Source organism: Balaenoptera borealis (genome assembly GCF_965194805.1).
Source record: "Balaenoptera borealis genome assembly, chromosome: 3".
Classification (NCBI taxonomy): Eukaryota; Metazoa; Chordata; class Mammalia; order Artiodactyla; family Balaenopteridae; genus Balaenoptera; species Balaenoptera borealis.
Genome location: NC_138866.1, coordinates 51,622,671 through 51,646,828, shown reverse-complemented (window position 1 = coordinate 51,646,828; position 24,158 = coordinate 51,622,671).

Sequence of the window (24,158 nt, the reverse complement as noted above, 5' to 3'; positions counted from 1 at the left end):
TCCCATCCATCCTGATTGATTCTGGCTTATTCTTACAGGTATGAGGTAGTCATTGCTTCCCCCGTTTCACACCCATCTTTTCTTCCTCACTACTTGTCCTGATAACTTCAGGCTTGGCACCAGATACAGAAACGGTAGCCTCACAGTGATTGTTTAAACAGCTTTCACAAATATATAAGGACAAATCCCTAAATAAATCCCCTATTACACACAAATCTGGCAGTGCTGCTTCTCAGATCAAACTCTGACTGACACAGAGACTATAAAATAAGTAGCTTTAAACTGAACGTAGCAGGAAATAAGAAATCAATTACTATAAAAGATAAGATGGCAAAAAAAGCAGATATATTTGGAAAGAGGCCAAGTAGAAGTTATAAAAATGAAAAATATATTAAGTAAAGAAAAACCTTCCAACATATGGGTTTAATAGGTATACTCTCTGAACAGGATATAGGAGGCTGTAACAAAATCCCAAATAAATAGTAGTTCAAATAAGATAGATATTTATTCCTCTTTCTTAAATGCAAGCAATTCAGGGCTCCTGTGGCTGATAAGGCATTTCCGTATTGTCAGCAAACCAGATTTCTTTTTGTAACATTCTCAGTGAGCTTTTATATCTGTGTCCAGCATGGCTACTCAACATCCTGCCATCACATCTGCACTCCACTGTACCTGAGTGACAAAGAAGAATAGGAGGGCCTGCTTTTTTCATTTTAAGACTGTGATCCAGAAGTTGTACACGTCAATTTTACTTATATCCCATTGATCTGGCCATAGGTAGTTGCAGTGGAGCTTGGAAAAGGGTAGGTTGATGGACAATTACCCATTTAAAAATTGGGTTACTACAAAGGAGAATGTGGATATTGAGAAAACAAATTGTAGTTTCTGACACAATGGTTAAAAAGCAGGTAAGACACTTCCCAAGAGAACATTAACAAACACAAAGAGTTGAAGATTTTATGTAGACTAAAGCAAGTTTGAGAGAGAAAAAAGATGGGAAAAAAGGTGATAAATTAAAATAGGATAGATGCAATGGAGAAAGGATAGTAACTATTAATTTTTTAAAATTGATAAATAGTATGAATCCTAAGGTTTGAGAAGCACACTGAATCTGGAGCGAGATAAAACAAAATTACACATAGATATATTGTAGTAATACCATACATAAAAAAGATCTTTAAAATCAACATAAATTACCCACGAGGAAAAAGAATCTATATAGATTCTTCATAAAAATCTACATTTCAATGCATTGCTGTGCTTAAAGGGAAATAAGTGAATCTTTAAGCACCCCTTGAATAAATAACCTAGTAAACATGCAAAAAATGACCTGAATCCTGAGAAAGAGTCAAGGAACAGTAAACTGCCTTCGAGACACAAAAGGGAAATGTAGACAGAGCTAGTCTGAGACAAACGCTGCTATCAGCATTGTGTTCTAAGACTAAGCCTGAGGGAGCTGATCTTGGGAACCAGGCATTATGTTAGTAAGCCTGGTCCCAGTTCTTACAACACCAAACTCCTCAGAGAAATAATTTCATATACCTCCTGGAGAAAAATTGATCCTAGAAAACCCAAAGATTGAGATTAAATAAATCAAGCCACAGTGAGTGAGATGCCAGAAACAACAAATATCTCATTTAGATTCCTAAGGGCTTCAGGTATTGGAGTGATTGGAAGTGGAATGTAGAATGACCATATATAAAATGTTTAAGCAAATAATATGCGAGGTCACAAAATCAGTAAATTACAAAATGTTACCAAGAATGAGCAGATACAGAACTCTGCTCTAGTCAGGATAAATAACAGGGACTGGAGTTTTCCTAATATTATAAACATCTAGAAAACTTGGAAAATGTATTAGTCAAATGCTTTCAGATATAGGATAGTGTGCAACATAGGATTGCAGTCCAAGGGAAAAGGAAACAAACAAGGTGAGCCCCATGATCTGCCTGGAAGTATTTTCCAAACTGTGCCACAGGAGGATGAGCCCTCACGTGATCTCACTGAGTTGCAGAGATCAGAGTAAGGGGAGGCTGAGGTACCTGGAGTGTGGAATGTGTAAGGCAAATTACCAAAGAGAAAGAAATACCTGGAGGAGGAGCTCCAGGAACACACACTGGGGACTCCTTTTGTCTGTTGCTGAACACTAAGTTGCACATGCATGGAAGAAAATCAGTAAGCTGGGAGCTTTTAGGTGAATAATTCTTAGAGCTCAAACAAGGCTGGGAAATGTTTGCTTTCCAACCAGCCAGAACATTCAGAGGGGTCATGCCTTAGTACAGGAGTTAAAGTAATCCTTAGGTAAAGAATCCTCTAAAACTACCCTAAACAGCTTAAAAGTATCAAGCTGACCCTAACCCTAAATCTAACCTGACACACAAAAAAAAAAGGCAACTAGAGAAAAATGACACATCGTTTACTGAGCAGTCAAAACAAGAATATTAGCACACTTCTCATCTGAAACATTATCATCCAGAAAACAATGAAACTATATTTTTAATAAATTAAAATCTCAGCAGGACTTTTGTAGAAATTGACAAGCTGATTCTAAAATTTCTATGGACTGCAAACAACTTAGAATAGTCAAAGTGACTTTAAAAATGAAGAGCAATGTTGAAGAACACACAGTTCCTGATTTTAAGATGTATGGTAGGTGACAGTGATAAAGGGAATAGAGTATTGGCAGAAGGACAAATATTTAAATTAATAGAACAGAATGTAATCCAGCAATGTATGCATAAATATGTAGTCAGTTGGTGTTCATCAAATTTGCCAGTGCATTTTAAGAGAGGGGTGGTGGTAAATGGTGCTGGAACAACTAAATATCAATAAAGAAAAAAATTAATCTCTCTCTTACACTACAAAAATAAGGGCTGCCAAGTTAGTGAAACTTAGGCATTCAATGGTTTGGGGCATCATGGGACATCTACAAGGTAAAGGACAAATGATTACTTATTGCACTGCTCATCAACAGGAAGGAAGCACATATTAGGTAGTTCTTTTTGGATACAGGAGACGGCATATTCCACATCTGAGGATACTCTTCCAACCCATATATTAGATGTTACAAATGTTCACATTCATCAGTGCACACTAACTATGGAAGAAGTATTAAAGTACTAAAAAAAAACCCCTTAGATCACAGAGTGACTTGCTCAGTTGACAGCAACCTCAAAATGTTGGCATGATGGGCATGTGAAAATGGGTACCACAGTGCTGTGAGGGAGTCTACGCATGATTTTAGTAGTATACACTCCCTCTCCAACACCAGTGTATCTATTGCCACTGCATGATGTCCAGACAAACAGAGACAATCACTGAGCCCTCTAATACCACCATTCTGCATGGAGACCAGTCAGTCACATGGTAGAACAATGGCATGGCCATTTAACGTTTCCAATGAGGTGCTTAGACATGAGACCATACATGTCATTTTCTAGGATTTGTAATTATTCTAACTCAACAACCTAATATGGTTTTATGTTCTCAAGAGGTAGAATACATGAGTCTGAAAATCAAGATATTAAAATAGGAATAACTCAACATCACCCCAGTTACTTAATTAGGATGTTTGAGCTTTCCAGACCCATAATTCTGGACTCTATGGGTATAGAAGTTCTGACTGACAATGGTAGAATGCATTGGCCCTGGGATGAACTTAAGCTATGGCTTCTTCCTGAGTACTTCAGGCAATTTTTTTCCAAGGCAAAGCGAGAAGTCACCATACTGGAGACACTAGTTGATCTAAACTTCAGGAAGAGGTAGAGCTCTTGTACAAGATGAGAGCAGAGAGGAATGTATTTAACACTAGGTGATCCACTTGGGTGTCTCTTACTGCCCAATGTTGAGAATAAATGTAATAATACAGCAATCAATGCTTGAGATGGTATAGTGACCAGGACTACAGAAGTCTCATGAATGAAGGTCTGAGTCATCCAAAACTAGGTCATAGAGACCAACAGAGGCGCTATCTAAGACTGAAGGGAATGGAAATGAATAGTTAAGGAATGTCTTTCAGCTTTGGCTGCTATAATGCAATATCATAGACTGGGTGGCTTGAATAACAAACATTTATTTCTCACAGTTCTGGAGGCTGGGAAGTCCAAGATCAAGGTGCTGGCAGATTCAGTTCCTGGTGAGGCCCCTCGTCTGCAGATAGCTGTCTTCTTGCTATGTCCTCACAAGATGAAGGTAGGACCTAATGGAGACAGAGAGAGCACAACAGGGCTCTGTTTGCTTTTCCTCTTCTTATAAGGACACTAATCCCATTATGGAGGCCCTACCCTCATTACCTTATCTAAACTTAATTATCTCCCAAAGGCCCCACCTCCAAATACCGTCATATTGGGGTTAGGGCTTCAACATATGAATTTTAGGGAGACACAAACATTCAGTCCATAATAAGGAGGGTGATGCTGAGTATCAGTTCTTCCCCCTTCCCTGAAACACAATTGTGGATGCTGGGGTATAAAGTCCTGGTCCAGTCACATCATCTTAGAAGAACTCTAAAATGCCATCCGGAACTCTCCGTGGGGTTGACTGAAGCCTTTTTTGTAAAGAATCAGAGAACCCAACTTCTTTGTCTTTTAATTCTTTCCCTTCTCCTGCATGAGTTAATTCCAAGAACACTGCCTAATCAACCTCCTGTGCTAAATTTCACTGTAGTCTGCATACCAGGGATCATGACCTGCAACATCAAAAGCCTGAAAACAAATATGCAAAAGTGAGAATCAACAAAGCAACAAATTCTTTCTTTGAAATAATTAATCAAAGTGATATACCTCAAGCAAGACTGATCAACAAATCCAGAAAGCACAAATTTAAAATGTCAGGAATGGAAAGGGGACATCACTGTAGATCCTGAAGATGTGAAAAGTATAATAAGAAGATATTATCAATGACTTTATCCCAATAAGAATTTAAATTTCAATGACAAGGACATATTTCTTGAAGAGCACAATTTAGCAAAACAGATATTAGAAGAAATAGAACCATGAAAAACTTTGCTAAAAAATCTGAAAGCAGAAAAAATGAAAAGAATACGTAGACAAATATAACTTTACAAATTTTACAAAGAATAATTGAAATGCCTTTAAGTAATAGATGCAGAATTTAAAGCTCTTCCCATAAAGAAAATAAGAGATTCAATGGTTTTATGGTGAAGTCTACCAGAATGTAAAGGAATAAATCATTTAAATTCTATACAAAACTCCAGTGGCTAAAAAATGAAAGAATGCCTTCCAACTCCTTTTTGAGACCATCCAGTATAATATTGATATAAATATCAGATAATAATATGATAAAAGAACATGGCAAACTTATTAGAAGAGAAAATCCTAAACAAAATATAGAAAAATCTAATTAGCAGAGAACCAAAACAATGGTAGGATAGTAATATTAGAAAATCAATTAATATTATTAATATTATGACAACAGATTAAAGAGAAATATCACTTAGTTGAAGAAAATGCAGTGATAAATCCTTAACCTGATAAACAATAACTAACAACTACAGTAATATGACTCCTAATGGTGAAATGTTAGAAACATTTCCTTTAATACCACAAATATGACAAAGATACAGAATGTCTCTACTTCAAATTAACATGGTGATAGAGGTCCTAATCTCTGTAGAAATATAATAAAAAGGAACAAAAAACAAAAGGCTTTATGGGGAAGAAAACATGAACCATACATTATAAAATTCTCTCTATATAATTCTTATATTATTGTCACAGTTATATAATTGCTTAGTCCTCTTCTGTTACTCTTACTTCTATTGATCTGGAAACTTGTGTATAAGCAGAAGGGCCATGATTAGGGTGAGGCAAGTGAGGTGCTCACCTCAGCCCAAAATGTAAAGGAGCACCAAAAAAATCTGGCAGGTAAGAAAATAACATTTTAATGCAATATTTTAAAACTAAAAGTTAATGCCAGAAAAACTATGGTGAACACAATTATAAATAAAGACGGACTATTGTTTGTTTAAGACCCTGTGCTGTGCAAAAGGAATAGTTGTTTCTAATGAGTCCCTGAGTTCCAGGCAGGGCTGCAATTCTGTCACATCACATGAAGTGGGTTAATGAGGGTGGACAATAGCATAGGAACAATTGGGCAATGTAGGACTTTAGTCATAAGTGTTTTATTACAGAGCTTTTATTAACTTTTTTCCATTGGTTCAACAAATGGGATTTGTTGATATTTTGGATAAGTGCATACTGGAGAGCACACTTTTCCTTTTGCCTCAGGATCAGACATGGCTCCCCATGGCGCTGGTGAAGAGCTTTATTCTTTTTGTGGTTTCTGGGTTTTCCCAGTCCTGATCTACCTCCGTGGTCCCTTCCTTATATTATAATGGCCTAGATTTACTGGACTTTATTCCTTCCCCAACACTGTCCCTCTGCAGTGGCCTTTGGGGTCTCCTTTCCCCACCCTGACTTTGAGCACAGAGGGGCAGATCCTAGGGAATTATAAAGTAGGCAAAGATGTTTTTGTAGTACTTCAGATTTCCATTTTTTACCACTTTACTTCCTAATTATGCACCTTTCCCACTCATTGACACTCATGTTTTTCATGGTATTTTTCCTTTTTATCATCTCTAAACATTCAAGGGATTTGTGGAATGAACTCATTCACTCTGAAATATAAAAGACTGAAATCAGCTGAGTGAGCGTCCTCTACATATTCTGCAGAGTTTCTGTTTTACAAAAATCAAAGTTTTGCTAACTAAAATAAAACACTAAATATTAAATCTCAAGTATCAACCAGTGGGTGAACAAGTGGAGCCTTACTATAGCCCCTTAAAATTTTGTAACAATTACCCCTTCTTGAACTATGCATAAAGCCATTTTTAAAATATAACACACTAAAAACACATAATAACTTTTCCCACAAGGCTGTAAACGAGAAAAAATTCTTTTCCCTTCTACCCCCGCTACGTTCTCCTGCTACGGTCCAGTAATTATACTGACCAAAGAAAGATTAACAAGAGAAAAACAAAAAGAAGTTTATTAGCATGTGCATCATGCATAGACATGAGAATACCCAGAGGTGAGTAACTCCAAGGGGTGGTTAGAACTTGGGCTTACTAGCACCTTAACAAAAGAACAAAAAATTTCTAGAGAAGTAGAAAGACAAAGGAAAAGGACTTTGAGCTTCTAGGGTGGCAAATTGTGGGAAGACAAATATACGGAAAGGGAAAACTAATGGTGGATAAGAGCTAGTTTTAGCCAGGTTTGTTATGGAGATTCTACTGTTGTAGTCTCCAGGTTGATGGAGTCTAAAGTTGTCCCTGGTAATTAACTTCTGTCCTTCCTGGTAGAGATGGGAGGGGAGACACCCTTGCAAATTTATGTCCTACTTTTAGGCATATAGGGGTAGTGTAAAGAGCTTTTCTGTACCTGCTTCTTCTCAACTGCCTTCAGCTCAAAATAATCCTTATGCCAAAATGGCATATTTTGGGATGACATATTCAGCTATTCTACAAGGCCAAGAGTTTTATTTACAAAAATAATATATCTGCATGTGGACATTAAGGAGACTACTTCTAAGAAAATTAAATTTTTGAAGTCTTAATTAAATCCAAAATAAGCAATGTATGCCAACACTACAAAAGACTTCAAAAGTCTCTTCATCTGCCAAATGTTTCCCAATCTGAGTATGAATTTTACTTCTCTCATGAATGCCATGTTATACTTCCTGCAACCTGCATGATTGTCATTGAAAACTAGAAGGAGTATAGAGTGTTAGGTGTTATGTGCAAATATTATGAACAACACAAAAACTAGACTTTACTGAACCATATTCCAGCAACTAAATCCCTAGAATTTAATTATTGGATTTATAATTTAGATAAGTTCGGTTTTTATTTGGTGACTTTGGGGAAGGGAATTTGGGTAGAGATAATAGCTAGCATTTTCTAAGCACTTATTATGTGCCAGGCATGATTCTAGGCTGTTAATATGGGTTATCTCATTTACTCCTTACAATAGTCTTATTTAATCTTCTTTTGCATATTTTTCATAAGAGGAAACTGGGAGATATACATAGATTATGGAACTTGCCCAAGTTCACACAGCTAGTACACGAAGGGAAGCCAGTGAGATATGCATGCTCAGCTGGGAGAAAGGCTTGACGTATCACATTTATAACATACTCTTCTGAATCTTTTACTCACCATCACCAACTCATAGTTTATAATTATTCTCTCTCTCTCCCTCTCTTATTAACTCATCAATTTTCCATGACTTGGAAGGCAGAACTTTAAAAATCACATAATAACCATCTGCAGCCCTTTAAAAAGTATTGAATATATTTATATGTTACATAAACACCAGTAAAATGAGTACCTAGAAGAATTATGCAAACCCCTGATCGATCCCAAGGGATTCTATATCCACTCCCTGTTACAGCTTAGATGCTGTATCAGGCTATTTAAGTGTGAAGAAAAAAATTCCTGCTCCCCTTTTCCATTAAGCAGAGCTAACGATGGGCAAAATCAAGACAAAAACAAAACAGCTCATTAAAGCAACAATAACAGCTGAACTTTTTGTTTTTAATTTTTTGTCAGCATTGGGTCTTTGTTGCTGCGCGTGGGCTTTCTCAAGTTGTGGCGAGTGGGGGCTACTCTTTGTTGGGGGGCGCAGGCTTCTCGGTGCAGTGGCTTCTCTTGTTGCAGAGCATGGGCTCTAGGCGCTTGGGCTTCAGTAGTTGTCATTCTAGAGCACACGCTCAGTAGTTGTGGCGCCTGGGTTTAGTTGCTCCGCGACATGTGGGATCTTCCAGGACCAGTGATCGAACCCGTGTCCCCTGCATTGGCAGGCAGATTCCCAACCACTGCACCACGAGGGAAGTCCCAACAACTGAAAATTTTAAAACAGAATTCTTTCAAAGTTCTTCCTAATACTTTTACAAAAATATTCACCCAAACAACATGCTTACTCAGAGCAAACTGTGCAAAATATAACGCATTAAATAACACGTGTTGTCCGTTATAATGAAATGAAACAAGCATCAAAGGCACAATATTCATAAAACATCTAGAATCTATAACCCAATAAAATTCAGGCTACCAGCCAAATACTACAACAGCTTCAAGTATCAGGCAACTTCAGGTGTATGATTTGAAACTGATAATGCATAATTTCCAAAGAGCTCTAGGTAGGTAAACAGTGGTGATACAATGAGCTATTTGTGCCAGGCATTTATTTCTTTGCTCTCTGATTTTTCCAGCTCCCCAGAGGTTAGGAGTCTATCACCTGCTGTTCCTCAGCTGCTGCGATCAGACTATAACACAGATGGAGCGCCTATGTTCTCAAGGCTGCTGCTTCACGGAGATAAGGCTGCACTGGAGAAGTGCTCAGCTTTTCCTCCCTCTGAACGAGCCTGAACAGCCATCAGTAATAAACAGTAACTTCTCAACTGTTATGTTGAACAGCACTGTCTTGCACACACAGGTGAAATTTGATAAAAGGGAGTTATTTAAATCACTTGAAATGCCTATAGCTTCATTATTTCCAGTCCTTGTGTTATCTCTTTCCTTATTTTTTTCTTCCTTCTCTCCTCCTTTCCCCTAATCTATTGCCAAAATGCAATGATTTAAGAACTCAGTGGAAACATTGGGTCACGTTTCTCCCCCAGTTGTTTGCCTTGAATGTTTTTGGTGAGCTATTCTTTAGCCACCTTGTCATTCTGCTGTTATTCACAGCATTATATCTCTAAGTATGAGAACATTGCGAAAATCTACTATGCCCATTCAGAAACATGTATTATGTCTGGTTTTGACCTTGCAATTAAAATAGGCTACCTTCCAGAAGTCAAAGAGAGATAGCTGCAATCCCTAGCATTACACAAAGTTATACAGTTCTTAATTTTATCAAAAGACAGATCATTTTCTCTAAAACTCCAAAATTTGGAAATACAAACTGTTCACCCACCTTCCTGCCACTGGAGAGTTGTAGAAAGAGTCAGATTATACCACTAAATAGTACTTCATATAATTCACCAGGTTAATCAAATATCATTATTGACAATAGCTTTTTTCCTGTGAAGCAGAAATATGCTTAGCTTACAATCAGAGATAAATTATTGCTGAATGTTACCAATGTATTTTTATTCTTTCCCTCCTGACAGGTCCTTGAGTACCTTTGGTGGCTAATTTCTGCCCCCCTCCAACCCTAGGTACTCTGGTGATTCTTGGGTAATAAGTTGAGAAGATTTTCACCTGATGCCTCCACCCTTCTGCAGGTTATTGGGAACGCTGAACACAAATGTACCTTACGATATAGAAACAATGATCAGAAATTCACTGTCACAGGATTTTTAAACAGTGAACTGATTAAGTATGCATTGCCTGAGTTAATATTATATATTTTAAATCCACACATTTTCATAGGTGTTTTTCCTATTATTTCCTTAACTTCTCTTACAGTGATAGAGCCCTATCTTTGATTGTTGATATAGTATTTTGATTCCTCCATTAAGCCTGAAGTAAACTGCTTCTTACTAAAAACCGAACATTGGAAAAACAGTTAAATGTGACCCACCAAAGACTGAACTACCTGTTCACATTCTGTCAAGCAAGCAAGGTAATTTAAATGGAACTTTGTTTTGTTTTGTTTTTTTAGTTATACGTATATTGATTTACTTATACTTTTAAGCCACTCTGCCAAATGTAAATTACAGTTAATATTTATTGTAATTTAAATATTATTATTAATTGATTAGAATTATTTTCAAGCATTCGTATATTCATATATGTGTACATATACAATTTTAACTTTAGCTTAATTATAAGATGTTAAGTAACTTGTAATTCTTAGGAGGAAATTATGTTCCAGATGAACACATTTCTAATTTTATATGAAATCCAATTAGAAAATAGCACTGTAATTCCCTTTTAGCAGACCAAATCTTCTACTGAAAACCCAATGCTAGGCTACAACCTCAAATTTCAGTGCTTTTCTACAATTTTTGCAAGTTAGTCTTACTGGAGTCAGGTTTTCCTCTGTGAAGCAATGTTTTAGCCTAGGCATCTTTAGCCTTTTCCCAAGATGTTCATTGTTTCACTCCTTGGGATGGTGGAAACCACCAGGCTCCTCCAGTCTGTAATGTCTTTCCAGCTTGACATTCTCCCAGTGGATGTCCCAGTTAATAAACACCAGCAGCACAGGTTATGGCAGTAGTTGCCAGCAGTATCCTCTCTGATCCAGTGTTTCCTCTTTCCTCTACTAACTGGAATCTTTGGGAACAACAGTTCTAAGAAAATCTCCTTACCTCCTATGATCTCTTGGTAGCTAGCCAGCTCATGATTACTTTCTTAACTTCATATTAAAGATCCATGTTAGGCACGATTTTACATGCATTTAACGTCCTCTAGTGCAATGTTATCAAAGGGAGTATCTGTAAGGGGGGATATGTGAGATATTTTCTGTGAAGTTAGGAAGCACAGTCTGTAAGACTGTCCTCACTTCTAATACCAATTGCAAGCTTGGGGTTTCCCAATATCGCTCTCAGATTTGATAAATCACTAGAAGGACCCATAGAACTTACCAGAAACTGTATTATTCAAGTATGGTTTATTACAGGGTAATGATAGAGATTAAAATCAGACAAGGGGAGACATACATAGGGAAGAATCAGGGAGGGTTTCAAAAGTGAAGCTTTCATTTTCCTTAGGATGCATTATGCTTCTGGCGTCAACATGTGACAACATTCACAGAATACTGGAAACCAGGGAAGCGCATCTGAGCATGTGTCCAGAGTTATTATTGGGGCTCCATGTTTGACTTTCCACATGGCTGGCCTTTAGCCTCCAGCTCATTGGAGGTAGAGTGGGGGTATCTAAAGTATATGGTATATGGCCCAAAGTTCTCATCATAATTCACATTGTTAGACATCCAGTGGTAAAGACCTCCATGTAAATAAAGACACGCTTATCATGGAGGATGTCCTAAGGTCCTAGAGATCATCTCCCATTGCTCAGTAGCTGGGTAAGGTTAAATACTTTATTATACAGTTTTCAAATGCAATCTGGCAATATAGTTTTAAGAAATTGAACTTAGATATTGTGGCTACTTTAACCACAAAAATGCATTGTTTGACAAATTTCAGGACATGAAGCAAAAACAACTTCTTTTGATGATTTAGTTAAAGCCACCCAAACCCACAGGGCTTAATGTCTGCTTCTACCATATTTATGTGAAGTATGTGAAGCATACAAAATGTGGTCATTGAAAGGGGGCATTTGACCTCATACAATATAATGAATCTGCTATACGGTACAGTGGGGTGGTAAGTATGATGACAAATTTCTTTTAATGACATCCTTCCAACATTTGGCTGCCAGCAATAATGCATCACACTTGAGGGAGAGTTCCGTGAGTACAAGAAAAAACATGAAGAAATGATTGAATGCTAACAACAACTTCCATCCTCTCTGACCCCAGGTATTTAAACATAGGCAGTTCTTTTAAGCTCTTCTCAGTACTTTTTCTCATATTGAAAGTGTTACTGGGCGACCTGCAAGATGGCAGAAGAGTAAGACATGGAGATCACCTTCCTCCCCACAAATACATCAAAAATACATCTACATGTGCAACAACTACTACAGAACACCTACTGAATGCTGGCAGAAGACCTCAGACTTCCCAAAAGGCAAGAAACTCCCCATTACCTGGGTAGGGCAAAAGAAAAAAGAAAAAACACAGACAAAAGAGTAGGGATGGAACCTGCACCTCTGGGAGGGAACTGTGAAGGAGGAAAGGTTTCCACACACTAGGAAGCCCCTTCACTGGTGGAAAAGGGGGATGGGCAGGGGGGGAAGCTTTGGAGCCACGGAGGAGAGCACAGCAACAGGGTTGCAGAGGGCAAAGCAGAGAGATTCCCTCACAGAGGATCGGTGCTGACCAGCACTCACCAGCCTGAGAGGCTTGTTTGCTCATCCGCCGGGGCGGGTGGGGGCTGGGAGCTGAGGCTCGGACTCCGGAGGTCAGATCCCAGGGAGAGGACTGGGGTTGGCGGCGTGAACACAGCCTGAAGGGGGCTAGTGCACCACAGCTAGCAGGGAGGGAGTCCAGAAAAAGTCTGGAACTGCCTAAGAGTCAAGAGACCATTGTTCCAGTGTGCTCGAGGAGAGGGGATTCAGAGCACCGCCTAAATGAGCTCCAGAGACGGGTGCGAGCCGTGGCTACCAGCGGGGACACCAGAGATGGGCATGAGACGCTAAGGCTGCTGCTGCAGCAACCAAGAGGCTGTTGTGCAAGCACAGGTCACTCTCCACACCTCCCCTCCCAGGAGCCTGTGCAGCCTGCCACCGCCAGGGTCCCGTGATCCAGGGACAACTTCCCCGGGATAACACACGGTGCGCCTCAGGCTGTTACAACGTCATGCTGGCCTCTGCCGCCGCAGGCTCGCCCCACATTCCATACACCTCCCTCCCCCCGGCCTGAGTGAGCCAGAGCCCCCTAATCAGCTGCTATTTTAACCCCGTCCTGTCTGGGCAAAGAACAGATGCCCTCAGCTGACCTACAGGCAGAGGCAGGGACAAATCCAATGCTGAACCCCAGGAGCTGTGTGAACAAGGAAGATAAAGGGCAATTTCTCCCAGCAGCCTCAGAAGCAGTGGATTAAATCTCCACAATCAACTTAATGTACCTGCAGCTGTGGAATACCTGAATAGACAACGAATCATCCCAAAATTGAGGCAGTGGACTTCAGGAGCAACTGTAGCCTTGGGGTTTGCTTTCCGCATCTAACTTGTTTATAGTTTTATGTTTATTTTAGTTTAGTATTTAGAGCTTATTATCACTGGTAGATTTGCTCATTGATTTGGTTGTTCTCTTTTTTTTTTAATATATATATTTTCTTTTTTCTCTTTTTGTGAGTGTGTATGTGTATGCTTCCTTGTGTGATTTTGTCGGTATAGCTTTGCTTTTACTATTTGTCCTAGGGTTCTGTCTGTCCGTTTTTTTTGTTTGTTTGTGTTTTTTTAGTATAGTTTTTAGCGCTTGTTATCATTGGTGGATTTAATTTTTGGTTTGGTTGCTCTCATCTTTTTTTTATTACTTAAAAAATTTTTTTTTATTTTTAATAATTTTTTTTATTTTTTATTTTAATAACTATTTTATTTTATTCTTTCTCCCTTTCTCCCTTTCTTTCTCCCTTTCTCCCTTTCTTTCTCCCTTTCTTTCTTTCTTTCTTTTTTTCTTTCTTTTTCTTTCCTTTTCTTTTCACATTGTTAGACATGTGAGAAAAGGAGTTGGAGGAATCAGGCTCCCAGACTTCACACTATGCAACAAAGCTACAGCAATCAAGTCAGTATGGTACTGGCACAAAAACAGAAATATAGATAAATGGGACAGGATAGAAAGCCCAGAGATAAACCCATGCACATATGGTCACCTTATGTTTGATAAAGGAGGCAAGAATATACAATGGAGAAAAGACAGCCTCTTCAATAAGTGGTGCTGGGAAAACTGGACAGCTACATGTAAAAGAATGAAATTAAAACACTCCTTAACCCCATACAGAGAAATAAACCCCAAATGGATTAAAGACCTAAATGTAAGGTCTGATTCTATAAAAGTCTTAGAGGAAAACATAGGCAGAACACTCTATGACATAAATCATAGCAAGATCCTTTTTGACCCACCTCCTAGAGAAATAGAAAAAAACCCAAAAATAAACAAATGGGACCTAATGAAACTTAAAAGCTTTTGCACAGCAAAGGAAACCATAAACAAGATGAAAAGACAACCCTCAGAATGGGAGAAAATGTTTACAAATGACGCAACTGACAAAGGATTAATCTCCAAAATTTACAAGCAGCTCATGCAGCTCAATATCAAAAAAACAAAAACCCAATCCAAAAATGGGCAGAAGACCTAAATAGATATTTCTTCAAAGAAGATGTACAGATTGCCAACAAACACATGAGAGGATGCTCAACATTCCTAATCATTAGAGAAATGCAAATCAAAACTACAATGAGGTATCACCTCACACCTGTCAGAATGGCCATCATCAAAAAATCTAGAAACAATAAATGCTGGAGAGGGTGTGGAGAAAAGGGAAGCCTCTTGCACTGTTGGTGGGAATGTAAATTGATACAGCCACTATGGAAAACAGTATGGAGGTTCCTTAAAAAACTAAAAATAGAACTACCATATGACCCAGCAATCCCACTACTGGGCATATACCCAGAGAAAACCATAATTCAAAAAGAGTCACATACCACAATGTTCATTGCAACACTATTTACAATAGCCAGAACATGGAAGCAACCTAAGTGTCCATCGACAGATGAATGGATAAAGAAGATGTGGCACATATATACAATGGAATATTGCTCAGCCAGAAAAAGAAACGAAATTGAGTTATTTGCTGTGAGGTGGATGGACCTAGAGACTGTCATACAGAGTGAAGTTAGTCAGAAAGAGAAAAACAAATACCGTATGCTAACACATATATATGGAATCATAAAAAAAAAAAAAAAGGTTCTGAAGAACCTAGGGGCAGGACAGGAATAAAGACGCAGATGTAGAGAATGTACTTGAAGACACAGGGAGGGAGAAAGGTAAGCTGGGACGAAGTGAGAGAGTGGCATGGACATATATATACTACCAAATGTAAAATAGATAGTGAGTGGGAAGCAGCTGCATAGCACAGGGAGATGAGCTCAGTGCTTTGTGACCACCTAGAGGGGTGGGATAGGGAGGGTGGGAGGGAGATGCACGAGGGAGGAGATATGGGGATATATGTATATGTATAGCTGATTCACTTTGTTATACAGCAGAAACTAACAGACCACTGTAAATCAATTACTCTAATAATGATGTTAAAAAAATAAAAAAAGCAAGTCTTACCAAATGTGGGGTCCAGCTGCTTGTTGCGCAAAAACCAATAAAAAGGCAAGTTGGTGGAAAGGGAAGTTTGCTTTATTTCAGATGCCAGCAACCTGGGTGGGGGGAGGGCGGACTCCTGTCCAAAAGCTGACTCCCTACCTGACAATCAGTGGGGAAGAGCTTTTATTGATGGAGGGAGGGGCTACATGTAGAAGCAGCACTGTCAGTTCTGATGGTCACCTTGAAATTAGTCATGCAGTGGTCTGATCAGCATCATCTTGATTGTTGTAGGTACAGGTTGTCTTTAGTTCCAGGGTCGGTTTGTTCCCATTTCCTTGAGGCCAATTCTTGGAATTGTGGCGGCTTATGTCACGGCTACAGCCTGGTCATCATGTAGTTAACTTCTTCCACCTGGTGGGGGTTTCAGTATCTGTAGGACAGCTCACAGGATAGGGCTCAGAATATTATCTATAGTCATTGAGGAGGAACTAAAGGTCCTTGACTTTGCTTAATGACTAAACTATTGTTTGGTCTCAAGTTTGACTGTCTTCTTTTGTTTCTGCATTTTCTCACTACTCTGATGAAACTTATTGTTTGGCTAAAGTTTTTTTTCACAGACAAAAGGCAGGCTGAAGCAAGTGGGGGCAGGAAGGACCATAGAGCCCTGTTCCGCTTCAAAAGCACTTTCAAACTGAAAAATCTGTGCTATTAATAAAAATACATAAAAATGTATGTGGGATGTTGTACAGCAAATTTCTCAAGGCAAATGGTCTCAATATAAAACCTGTGTGTGTGTGTGTGTGTGTGTGTGTGTGTGTGTGTGTGAGACAGAGAGAGAGAGAAAGATTTCTTTTTGATCTGTAATTTCACTGTATTTAATAAGGAAGTTAAATCCTATTTTATTAAATCATATCAAAAGCTATATCTCCAATGACAGTCAACTCATCTTGTTTACACGCAGAAGAAATTATATAAAATTAAAATATAAAACATAAAATTAAAATCTTTTATATCTATAATTTTCAAATTGTATTCTGGCTATCAGGTATACTAGTTTTAGCAATAGATAATTGTTTATTTCATTAAATATGTAAGAAAACATGATCAATGTATAACAAAGTGAACTTATTTCTAATTTTTATTCTGATTATTACTTAATTATTCTGAAAGCTAAAAATATATGTACCCACACAAGTTTATCAAAGAAATATTATGTATTTTATCATGCTCCTTGCCTCATAAATGACAAATTCTAGCTACACACATTGCATAGCCGTATTACAACTAAATAATGGGAAATAGCATATTGATATATTATGTAATTTTTATAATTTAAAATAAACTCATTATGTCAAATGTACAACATTTCAATCTTGAGTGCACAGCATGTACTAATTTGTCTTTCAAGATGTGTGTCACTATTTGTTTCTGAATCTTTTTAATAATATTCCTTGAAACACATATTTATGCAAAATGATAAATGAAATAGGACTTTATGTGACAAAGAGAAAGAATTGGATGTTTGGCTTGAAAATCAGAACTGGCTTTGCTAATTTGGTTGTATTCTGGACATTTTTTTTCATAAATTGAATGAACTTAATCTGCAGCTCCAAAATATCTGACAAATACATCTTTAAAGTTCAAGCTAAGAACATTTAAAAACATTAATAAAATTATAACAATTAAAATATCTTCATAACTCCAACTCTATATCTGTCAAGATTCAGCAGATGACACGCTAAAATTAGAATTTTTGAAGACAGTTTATTTACAAAGGGGAATGGTGGAGTTATAGAGGAACCACAAGCAGTGAAATGAGAACTAGGGCCAAGCAGCAGTGAAGCTGTCACCACCACTTAGCCACAAGGACAAGGGAAGGGAAGGGAGGGCTTATTGAACCCTGGAAGGAGAATTAATCTTGTAGACAAGGCTGCTTGGAAATGAGCGCTGCCTTTTGTTTAGGGACACAGCCGGTCTGAGGCAGTCTTGAAGCGGAAGGATTCAGGAGAATAAAGACGCTGATTTTGCTCCCTTCTCTCCTTCAGATAATCTGCTAAGGCTTCCTTTAGCTGAAGCCAGAGAGAAATTTAGAAGGCTTGGAAGCCCACTGACTTCTTGATGCAAGTCAGCATACCAGAGCAGAGAGCAGGGAAGAGAAGGAAAGAGGAAGAATTTGGAGGGGCACATAAAAGTTATCATCTAATAGAAGTCTTTTCTTATTATATCAAGTTAAACAAGATGCACCAAAGAGAAAGAATAACAGGTACAATCAATTATCATTTACAAAGTTTTGATAAAGCATTTTAGGGGATCCCTCCTGTATTAATGAAGGATATTCAGAGAAACAATCTATAGGATATACGTATATATAGATATATAGAAAGAGATTTCTTACGAGGGATTGGTTCACATGATTATGGAGGCTGAGAAGTCTTTTGATCTGCTGTCTGCAAGCTGGAGTTCCAGGAAAGCTGGTGGTGTAGTTCTATTTCAAATCTCAAGGCCTGAGAATGAGGGGAGCCAATGGTGTAAATCCCAGGTTGAGTCGGAAGCCCTGAGAACTAGGACACCCGATGTTTGAGGGCAGGAAAAGATGCACGTCCAGCTCAAGCAAAGAGCAAATTTGCCCTTTCTCTGACTTTTTGGTTCTATCTAGGCCCTCAACTGATTGGATGATGTCCACCTGAATTGGTGAAGGCAGTCTTCTTTACTCAGTCTATCAAGTCAAATGCTAATCTCTTCATTTGTTAATCAGCTGAAATTGCTTATTAGGCCTGTTTTTCTTTGTCTTGAGTTTATCAGTAAGTGAGCAGTAATATAATATGCTAGTATTGATGATTCTGATTGCTTCTTTCCAATAGTAGTGAGTCTCCTCTTCTCCCTTTTTGTGAAATTCCATTGGCAGGAACTTCCATTAGAAAACTGAAAAATGTTAGGGACAACATGCTTCAGATTTTAATTGGAATGCCTCTAGCGCTTAACAGTTCAGAATGCCATTGAGTATTGGTTTCATATTGATACAGTTTAGTCGAAGCTTTGTTTGTGTTGTTGTTTCTGGTTGTTGATGTTGTTTTCCTGGTTATTCTCCAACTGCTAACTCACCCAATCTGCATGGCTAATGGATTTAACCAAATGCCTTTATGGCATAAATTATAATCATTTTATGATGATTTTAAACTTAGGTTGATTGTAATGATGTATTAGGGATCTCCAGAGAAACACAACCAATAGCATATGCATAGATATGTATAAAAGAAGGTTTATTATGGGAATTGGCTTACATAATTATGAAGACCAAGAAGCCCAGGATCCACCATCTGCAACCTGGTTGAACAGGAAATCCTGTGGTGCAATTCAGTTCAAGCCTGAAGGCCTAAGAACCAGGAGAGTTAATAGTGTAAGTCCCAATCGTAGTCTTAATGCCCTAAAACCAGGAGAGCAATACCAGAGGGCAGGTGAAGTTGGATGTCTCGGCTCAAGTAAAAAGAGCAAATTCACCTTTCCTCTACCTTTTTGTTCTATTCAGGCCCTCATCAAATTGGATGATGCCCACCTGCATTGGGCAGGGTACTCTTCTTTACTCAGTCTATTAATTCAAACGCTATTCTCGTCTGGGAATACTCTCACGGACACACTTGAGAGATGATGTTTTATCAGCTATCTGGTCATCCCTTACCTCAGTCAAGTTGATCATAAAATTAAGTATCACACCCCACTCAAATAAAAACAATGAATGATGCTAATTACTGGGTTAAAAAATTTTCTAATTCAAGTTACTTCATGTTCTTTGCTTTCCACAAATCTAAACCATAACCTAATCAACTGATTTATAATTAATAATAATTTTTGATAATAGACTTATGTTATTTGGCATTTAATTCTGAAGGATTTCAAAGAATTGAGTGATGTTAAAATAAAACCTCTTTCATTCCTATCTGCTTTACAGATAAACAAGCTTCTTTACTGCTTCAAGTAATAAAATGAAAACTGTCAGTAGGTTGACTATAAACTGTCATATTCCAGCAATAACACATTTATCCATGGATAAGTTTAGTAATTAAAAAATAGCTTTATTAATCTCATTGAGATATGCATTTTGAATAAATTATTTTTATCTTAAAATTACTTGTTAAATTAGTGGTATGTTTGTGCTAAGATCAATTACATACTACTAATAGTTATAATGCAAGTCAATCTAGAAGAAAAACAATTTAATAAAGCCTTATATAACAAAATGTAAAATTTATTATATATACATATTTTGTGACAGAATTAAGATGGGGTGTTTAATAAAAGAGATTTAAGCATAAAATGATATTGTGTTATCATGCAATTTAATGATGGAGTGAAATGGAAATATGAGTTCAAGATGAAAAAAAGAAAAGTAAAAGATTTCTGAATGTTATAAAAGAATTTGTTTATGTATATTTTAAATGGTTGACAAGGATTTCAAATTATTGTGCTCAGGAAAAATAAAAATTAGGGATGAGATGTCTCCCCTGCAAGGATTTATCCCGAGCTTTCTTACAGAGTGCTGAGGATCTGGTAATTTATATCTGTTTACTGCATTCCCTTTGTTGTCTCTGATTACCTATGCTTAGAAGAAAACTTCCACCAGAATATTTGGCATACCTTCTAAAAATTTACCTGTGTTTTGTTTGTGTTTCTGAAATCTTAGTGCTTATCATTTTAATCCTTTTGATTGTTTGTTTTGGTTATGGCATGAGGAACAGATATAAAACATGTTATTTCTCCAAATTTATACTCAGTTATCCCAACACTGTTTTATGAACAAATATCATAACCTTCGCTGCTTCATCAAATCCTACATTTCCTTGTGAATTTGTTTCTGTACTCTCTGTTTTGTTCCAATGATTTCTTTGTCTTGTGCTGTGACTTACCCTTTTATTTACAATGTCCTTATAGAACACTTTAAAGTTTAGCTGGTAGAACTACCCATTAGAATTTTCCTTCAAAATTTATGTATTTACTCTTCCAGATTAACTTTAGAATCATTTTTTCAACTTAAAAAAATTACCTTGGGATTGCTATTGGCATTACATTAAATTTACTGTCACTGATTTGGTTTCTCTCTCTTGGCTCAGTGTAACTATTAGCCACTATTGAAAATAAGTTCCTTGGTTTCTCAGCTTAGAGCTAGCTACTGTGAGCAGCAGCTATATCTCAAATTGTTACAGGGAATATGAACCAACTGGGCTTGTGGTTTTCATTGCTCTGTGTTGGGGGAGTGATAATTGAAATCATGGATTATTTTGTCTAACCATGATGTTTTCATGCCTATCTTTTGAAATTGGAAGTCTTGCAAAGTTTTTTGTTGATTCTCAGATCAGCTGTTTATTGAGGTCTTCCCAGCACTTCCAATTTGAATTTCAGGAACTCTATAAAGTTTATATTCTAGGGAAAGCCATCGATCCAGGTTTTACTGGGTGATAGAAACTTAATTGTACTGTATTTATGTAGGCTGGAAGAGAAGTGAACTCTTTTACACAGTGATTCTTTTTTCTAGGAACGTGATCTCTCTCTCTACTTATTCAGGTCATGTTTTATATTTCTTAAGTAAAGATTTATTATTTCTTCATAAAAGTCTTGCTGATTAATTTTTTTTTAAATTTTTATTTATTTATTTATTTTTTGGCTGTATTGGGTCTTTGTGTCTGTGTGAGGGCTTTCTCCAGTTCCGGCGAGCGGGGGCCACTCTTCATCGCGGCGCGCGGGCCTCTCACTATCGCCGCCTCTCTTGTTGCGGAGCACAGGCTCTAGACGCGCAGGCTCAGTAATTGTGGCTCACGGGCCCAGTTGCTCCGCAGCACGTGGGATCCTCCCAGACCAGGGCTCGAACCGGTGTCCCCTGCATTGGCAGGCAGATTCTCAACCACTGCGCCACCAGGGAAGCCCCTTGCTGATTAATTTTGAGTTTGTTTTATTCTGATTTATTTTATTTGTATTGTGAATAAAATACTTTTGCATTACTTTTTTAAAAAGCTGGCTATTTCTGATAATATTATAGACCTATGGTATAGAGCAAGGATATGGTATAGACTATGTGTATTTTGTCTTGCATCTTGCTGAATTTTCTCATAAGTTTAGCTACTATGTTAGTTAACGTACCTATATTTTCTATTTATTATTAATGATAATAACAGTGATATTATCATTGTGTTAACTTTCTATTATTCAGATGACTAGATTCTCTAATTTTATTACTATATTTATTGGAAGAATAATGTGAATAATAATTGATGATTTGGGGCTTTTTTTCTTTGTTCACTCTTAATAAGGAGTTTCTTATTGATTCCTGATAGTCTTTAATAGATTAAAGGCAATTTCTCCTAGTCTTAGTTTGTCACATGATTATTATTTTTTTTAAATCAAGAATGTATACTTAGGGCTTCCCTGGTGGCGCAGTGGTTGAGAATCTGCCTGCCAATGCAGGGGACACGGGTTCGAGCCCTGGTCTGGGAAGATCCCACATGCCACAGAGCAACTGGGCCCGTGAGCCACAATTACTGAGCCTGCGCGTCTGGAGCCTGTGCTCCGCAACAAGAGAGGCCGCGATGGTGAGAGGCCCGCGCACCGCGATGAAGAGTGGTCCCCACTTGCCGCAACTAGAGAAAGCCCTCGCACAGAAACGAAGACTCAACACAGTCATAAATAAATAAATAAAAGAACGTGAATTTCTTTAAAAAAAAAAAAAAAAAGCAAACTGGGCTATTCATTTAAAAAAAAAAAAAAAAGAATGTATACTTATTGTTTCCAATTCCTCTTTAGTATCTAAAGAAATTTTAATATATTTTTATCTTTTAATGTAATATTAAAATAGGTTAATAGATATCTAGTTCTAAAACATTCTCAAATTTTACCCCATAATTTTCACTTTCATCTTTGCATATTTCTTTTATTTTGATTTGATATATTGTTATTGTTACTTCCAACATTGAATGTTTAGTTTATTTATTTTTCAATCTTTCTTATTTTCTCATAAAACATTTAAGACATTTTCTTCTGAAAAATTTCAGCTGTATCACATATTATTTTATATGTTTTATTCCCAGTTTCAGTCAATTCTAATAGTATATAATATGTATAGATTTCCTATTTAAACAAAACAATATTTAGAAACAAAAACGATTTTGATTTTCTATCTTCCTTCTTCCTCTCTTTCCCTCCCTTCCTTCCTTCCTTCCTTCCTTCCTTCCTTCCTTCCTTCCTTCCTACCTTTCTTCCTTCCTTCCTCCCTATCAATTCCACTGATTTCACTAATACCACTTTCCAAAACTGAAAAGTGTGTGTTTTGTATTTTTATATTTGGCTTTATTATGTCATTGCATTTTTAACAGCACACTCAAAACATTGCTATATTGACAAACGCTGTGGCTTACTCAGTCAATAGCTAAACTCCAGTCTTGCTTGCTAACAAAACTTTAACTTTTTTTTTTTTAACATCTTTATTGGAGTATATTTGCTTTACAATGGTGTGTTAGTTTCTGCTTTATAACAAAGTGAATCAGCTATACATATACATATATCCCCATATCTCTTCCCTCTTGCGTCTCCCTCCCTCCCACCCTCCCTATCCCACCCCTCTAGGTGGTCACAAAGCACCAAGCTGATCTCCCTGTGCTATGCGACTGCTTCCCACTAGCTATTGGTTTTACATTTGGTAGTGTATATATGTACATGCCACTGAATTAACTTTGTTTTGACATGAATGTTCCTAGTCTGAGAAGATTAATTATTATTGGTCTTGATCATTCAAACCAATCTTATTCGCCGGGACAGATCCTTGCTTTCACAACTGTCCTTATAATTACAGGTGGGCACATGACATAGTTCTGTTCAATAAGTTGTAATCGGAGGTCTCCTGTGGGAGTACTGGGGGAAAAAAATTGATATCTTGGAGAAAACAAGAAAATTGCAGGAATATTGTAGAAGGAACAGGTGTTCCACCCTTTTCTTTATAACAGGCTTTCTGAATTTTAGCTATGTTCATGGCTGCTTGAAATAAAGCTAACATGTAGCAAATTTTCTTGATGGTAGTTGCTGTCAGGTCATTAAGTTCTGACCAAAGATATGCAAATTCCGATAGCTTCTTTCTCTCCCTTGTCTCCTATTTTTGTCTAGAATGAAAATAAGATGGCTCTGGCTAAAGCAATCCTATACTATAAGGTGAATTGGGAATGGAAGTGATACAATAGTGGTGCAACAGGATAGACTCTAGATCTCCAATTCTGTGGAGCATCTTTCTGGCCACAGACCATGTACTTGAACTTTTACGTAATAAATAATTAAATTTCC